The 6,000-nt window shown below is 45.8% G+C and overlaps 1 protein-coding gene across 3 annotated transcripts in view; it reads right to left on the minus strand.

Annotated features, from left to right (window-relative positions):
* Positions 1-4,814, minus strand: part of CFAP97 (cilia and flagella associated protein 97) — a 33,023-nt gene extending 28,209 nt beyond the window's left edge. For 2 of the 3 annotated variants that reach the window (XM_071743288.1, XM_071743290.1), the window contains exon 1: positions 4,683-4,814. The gene's annotated coding sequence lies outside the window, so the exon portion shown is untranslated. Of the gene's footprint in view, positions 1-4,421; positions 4,511-4,682 lie in introns of those variants that run through there. The other variant, XM_071743289.1, reaches the window with a different exon arrangement.
* Positions 4,815-6,000: the final 1,186 nt, after the last annotated feature.

A 6,000-nucleotide genomic window follows, 5' to 3' on the forward strand; every position in this document is an offset into this window, starting at 1 on the left:
ACCTCCTTCTAACTAGAGCTTTTATTTTTGCTTCTGAGAAACAACAAAGCATGCAAAAGAGGAAATCTACCTCTCAGTAAAGTACTTGCCTTGAGGGAATCCCCCAATGAATTAAACAACCAGTTTAGTAGATACTTCCCAGGTTCGGAGCACAGTGCTTGCTACAGCTGTACCATGCACCATAGGCCCTCAAAGCTTGGGTACCATTTTCCCTAATCCAAACCATGGCTGGTACATAACCAGTCTACAAAACATGAGGCCTCAACTGCAGCTCAGAATAAACTTCAACACTACAAACCTTTCTAAGCTCTGCACCTCCACACAGTTATATATCCTGCCCTGCACCTGTCTCTACACAGTGAGATGGAAGGGCTGGCTGTGGCACAGGCAAGTTACTCAGCAAAACATCACAAAGCAGACAAGAGCTGGAATGAGAATGATAGAAAAATTTATGCTGGAAGGGATCATCTTGACATTATTCAGTCCAGTCCACTGTTCAAAGCAGGGTCAGTTTCAAAGCTGGATCTAGTTTTGCTCAAGATCTTGTCTGATCAAGTTTTCAAAAACTCCAAGGATGAATACTTTCATGGACATCTGCTCAAGTACTTAACAAATCTCATTGTGATTTCCTTTTCTTTAATCAGAGTTTTCTTTCATCACACCTTGAAACTACTTTGGTTTATCTTTTCCTGGTACACCTCCAAGAAAAATATGGCTCTGGCATGCCACAGGCATGTTGCTGCTGATTAACATACAGACATAACTACATGTGGGTGAATCCCTCTGTTCACATTGCTACCTACATATAACTACTTCCTCATGATTCATAACAAACTTTTTTGTTGCCTCATGAGACAGTAGCAGACTGCCAATATACCCAGCCATTGCTGCCCCTTTTCCTCTGCATCATCTGTTTGTTTGTTTCTTAGTATTTTTTTAGTTGGCTGGTTTTGTTTCTCCCCCTGGTTCTGTCCACTGAACACAAAGGAAAACATTTTTCCCTCTATGCTGCAAGATAGTTTGTTAACTCCCAAACCTATGACAGGTTAGCCCTCAGAACAGCAGTTCTGTCTCCAAACAGATGCAGGCCCCTGGAGAAGCTCCAAAGTACTCTGGAGTCCTTTTAAAAGGATTCTAACAGAAAACCCCAAGTCTCCGGAATGCTTTAAGCAAGTATTCAGTGTAGCAAATGGGTACTAGTAAGTCCTGGAACAAAGTCAACTGCTGTCATCTGTTAGAGAAAAACAAAGCACATGACTACCAGAAAACCCTGCAGAGCAAAGCCTTTCAAGTTAATGTACAAGGGAGGGGAGAGGAGGAAAAAAACCAACCAACCAAACAAAACCAACCAAACGTTCCTCCTAAGCCAAAAAGAAGCCATTCCTCTGCTATAAGAAGCTGCAATACATTATGTCAAGAGGTGTGGATCTCTAGCTCCATGACTTCACACCTTAAGTCTTTGTTCTTTCTTGATGCTCACCTTGTGACCCCATGAGCAGGAAAGCTGGGTCAGAGAGACTACTGAGGTTGAATGACTGGAGTGATGATGCAGCTGCCCACTGATGAGAATCCCAAGAAAATGACCAGCAAACCCTCCAAACCCAGAAAGAGAAGCAGCAGCTTACAATTAAAATAAGGACAACTAATCGTACACTATTTGATAAAAGTATCAGCAGATTCTTGAAGGATTCAGTTTGTAAGGTCCTCCTCTCTACAACCCTAAGTGACACCATGCACATCAGTGACTCGTGGGCCTCCTGTTACTCACTACCTGGAAGAGTACCCACCTCCAGCTATCTCAGGGACCAGAGATACACATCTCATACCATCAGCAAGATGCTAGGGAAAAACTGATCACTGGCATTGACCCTTCCCAAGAGCAATCCATAGCCACAGTCTTTTGATAAGATAGATGCTGAACAGTTCCTGGCAGCAAAGTTATTCGTATACAGAAAAACTAGCTCAAAAAAGGGCAGACTGGTACTGAAGGTGAAGAATACGATAAAAGGAAATTGAGTTTTCTTGCACAGTTATGAAGAATATTTCTGCCTGATACCAAGATTTAAATATTGGAGCAACATGCATCTAAGCCAGCTGTCTACAACTCAAAGTGGTGAACCTGGCACAATAGTTCACAATGGCATGCAAGAAAAACAATCCCTCTTATTAAAGCAAAACTTCAGCATATCTGCCACATAAAGGCTGGAGTTACATGTGCCATCATCCTGGTGCACAAATTGGGGAATTACCTCTATATGACTTCCTTAAGTTCCAAGCACACTGCTCAAACATCAGATCCCTTGGGATATGCTGACTAATTCACGTAGATGTTGCAGACTGTTGGGAATCAGGTATTGCCATCTATCAAACAACAATGGATATACCCCTTCCCCTGCTTCATGTAAGCAATGACTGTGTTATCAACTGTCACAAAAAGTGCAGCACAAAGGTAGCCCTAGCAAAGGTCTCTGTGCACATTGTCCAGCTCTCAAACCACCACTGATCATTCCCTGTTTGAACAGAGGCATAAAACTCCCTGATTCATCACAGGTCAAAAGTAAATCAGAAATAAACAACAATCCTTTACTAGTTATTTGTACAGGAACTTCCACCTTACTCTCACCTTGTAACACACCAGTCATGTGGAAGCACCTATACCGTTCCACAATAGTGACAGAGTTCACAGCTTACTCAGCATACTCCAGAATGCCAGGTTATCCTTCCCAAGTGGCACAACACAGGAACTGTCTCCAACAACAGAAATGCTCAGTGAACTAAAAGCTTGCTTATGGTTCCAAGGTTACAGATTCAGTTTAGTGACCTGACTGCCCAAATAGGGATGTCATCAGCATCTCCCTAAACACTTTGCTGCCACACAGATCAAAATGATGCGAGTTTTGTGACAAGATGACACCTATTATCACAGTTCAGAAAATACACATACAATTTTAGAGGTAGTGATCACATTCTTCACAGCCACTGGAAGTAAGATGCAAATCTTTTTAATTTTCAGTGAATACATTTCTATGTAAGAGGAACAACCACTGTCTGGTACAGATGAGCAGGGAAAAATAAAGGAATGAAGTAATTGAATCAGTATACAAAAACAGCTCAAAAAGTATAATTCAGGAATTGTCCAAGTATATTTATATTTCCTCAGAATATGTATAGGTGGCAAAGAGGTAAAGGCATCTTGAGATGATCTCTTGCATTGTATTTTTATGACTTGTTAATTTCTTTACATGAGAATTATCAGCATGGAAAAGCAGATAAAATGCTGCAAGATAAGGCTCTCTCTCAATTTCAACATAATATGGGTTTCCTGGAGTTTGTGTTTACTTTGTTATTAAAATGAAACACTTTCATTTCAAAGAATGACAAACATCCATCACTGACTTGTAACTTAAACATCACTATTGGATAGCACAAATCTTAGCCAAGGAACACAGGTTATGTTTTTGACCATTCCCCTCCCCAAACTTGGTTGAACAGAAGATCAGGAAGCAAAGAATGAAAACACTTTAAACAGCAGCTCTGGAAGTATTAAGGTACATCCCCTGTAACAGTCTGTCTATCTCCCATGAATTTAAGGGGATACCTAGGTTTCCAGGTGCATTATTGTTTCCCCCAACTCCTGACTGGGCAGATTTTAAAACACCTGTAGATGCTCCTATACCATGGAAGATTGTATGTCACCTATCCCACAAATTTTCAAATACTCCTTAAAGAAGCACCTGTATTGGCTGCTGGGCCAAGTCTCTAAAGGGACTGGATTGGCCAATTTCACTTTCAAAGCCACAGCAGACTGCAGTCCTAACAGCTCTCTGAGCCCCGCGCAGGGCAGGGGGAGCTGCAAAACCTCATCCTGAGGGAACTGCGGAGAGGTGACTATCGCGGGGTTTTTAACACGCTTGAGGCAAGAGGCTTACAACGATCATTTCAGCAGACCTAATTCCCACTAATTACATCCAGCCAGAACACATCACAAAACTCTTATCCAAGCATGGTTCCTCCTAATGCGGTAACCTCAAGGAATGGGACGCGGGTCACCGTAACTCACTCCCGAAGCCAACGGCACCAGAGAGAGGAACGAGGGCCGATGTCCCGTGCGGTGCCTCAGTAGAACATCTCCCACCTCTTTTCCCGTCCCTCCGGGGAGCAGAGGGAGAAGCACGGCACGGGAGCGGGATGCAAACTATGTCTGAGGGCGGCGTGACTCAGTTCTGGCGGCTCAACGCCAGCCGAAGCCTCCAAATACAGCGCTCACAACGTGCTTGGGAAACACCTACGTACGTGCCGCTCAGACAGGGACCCAGGCAGAAAGACAACGATTTCAAACAAAATTAAAAAATAAAAATTACATTATGATTAAAATTTTATATACATATATATATATATGCAAAGCAGAACACATCTCCTACCTTGTTTGATCTGGAAAAAATTACCACAGGAGGAGGGGAAATACCTATGGCTCCCTTCCCGCCGCCCCCAACCGCCACGCACTCGCTCTCCGGGCACTCTCGTGGGGAGAAGGCACCGGCGACCCACGACACGGAGTATCGGAGGCCCCGCTGCCACCCCACCGGGCCAGGCCGTCAGGCCCCGGGAAGCAACAACTCCCAACCTCTCCCCCTTCGCGGCTTTGTTGTGGCAACTGCGCAGGCAGCCGGGCGGATACTCACACGCACGGGAGAGACAAGACCCAGAAGGAGAATGAGGAATCACGCAGCTTTACCACCACCATCCACACGCCAGGCTCCTTACGCAGCCCGGGCCGGCCCCCTCGCGTCGTCGGGCGGGGAAAGGCGGTGCCTGAGCGGGGCGGGGCGGGAAGGGAGCCAGGGGTAGGGGCCGCCCCTCGTCTCTCTTTCCGCCCCCGTCAGGCATCTACTTTCGTCTTTCCCCCGCGGTTGCGGCTCTGGTGGAAAGGGGGTGGAAACTGAGACTCTCGCTGAGGCCATGGCACCCATGCTGAATAGCTAGTGCCCCCAGTTTGAGGTGATGTGGCTCTAGGCTGAATTGATGGGGCTCCACGTCGAGGCGATGGCCACCAGACTGAGCTGATAGGGCTTCCAGGTTGAGTTGGTGCAGACGTATGCAGAGGTAATGGTGCCTTGTGTTGAGGCACGAACCCGATGGGGCTGTGTGCTGAGGTGGTAGTGACCCAAGAGGTGGTTGAGACAATGGTGCCCCGGGTTGAGGCAATGGGGCTCCATGCTGTGGTGATTGTGCCCTGAGCTGAGACCACAGATTGTCCATAGACTGAGGCAAGGGGGGTCCAGGTTGAGGTGATGGGGCTCCATAATGAGGCAATAGGACCGCATTCTGAGGCAATGGTGTCTGAGATTGAGGTGCCAGCACCCCATTTTGAGGCAGTGGCATCCCAGGCAGTGCCCCATGTTGAAGAAATGAGGCACCATGCTGAGGCAATGGCTTTTCATGTTTTAACTACCACAGATTGAAATGATGGTGCTGCAGTTTGAGAAGGTGGTGCTCGAAGCTGGGATGATAGTACTCCTGACTGAGGTGCTGGCAGCCCACTCCACTGACCCACTTTGCGGTGATGGTGTCCTATGTTAAGGCAACAGGACCCCAGGTTGAGGCGATGGCCCCAATGTTATAGTGTCAGGGCTGCAGGACCAAGAGACATATCCTGAGGAAATGGGAGGGTGGAGAGAAAATGATCTGAAGGGCTTCTAGGAACATCTGACCCAAATCTTTGGAGCAAAGTTTTATCAGACAAACTCTATCTCCTGTTATAGAGACAGGTTGTTTGTATAGTTTCCACTGAAATGTGTCTGCAGTTTACTTTTTTAGTCAAGTCCAAAGCATCTACCATTGCTGGGAAAGTCTTAAAAGGGTAAGAAAGATTGGCAATTTTAAGCCCTTTCATTCCATAAGCCCTTGAGAAAGAATTACAATAATTTAATTGAGTTTCTTGAAAGGTGTCAAATAAGATCTGAGATAGTGAGAAGTATAACAATCTCTTCTTCTCGCTCT

Source organism: Heliangelus exortis, chromosome 4 (genome assembly GCF_036169615.1).
Source record: "Heliangelus exortis chromosome 4, bHelExo1.hap1, whole genome shotgun sequence".
In the NCBI taxonomy this organism is placed as follows: Eukaryota; Metazoa; Chordata; class Aves; order Apodiformes; family Trochilidae; genus Heliangelus; species Heliangelus exortis.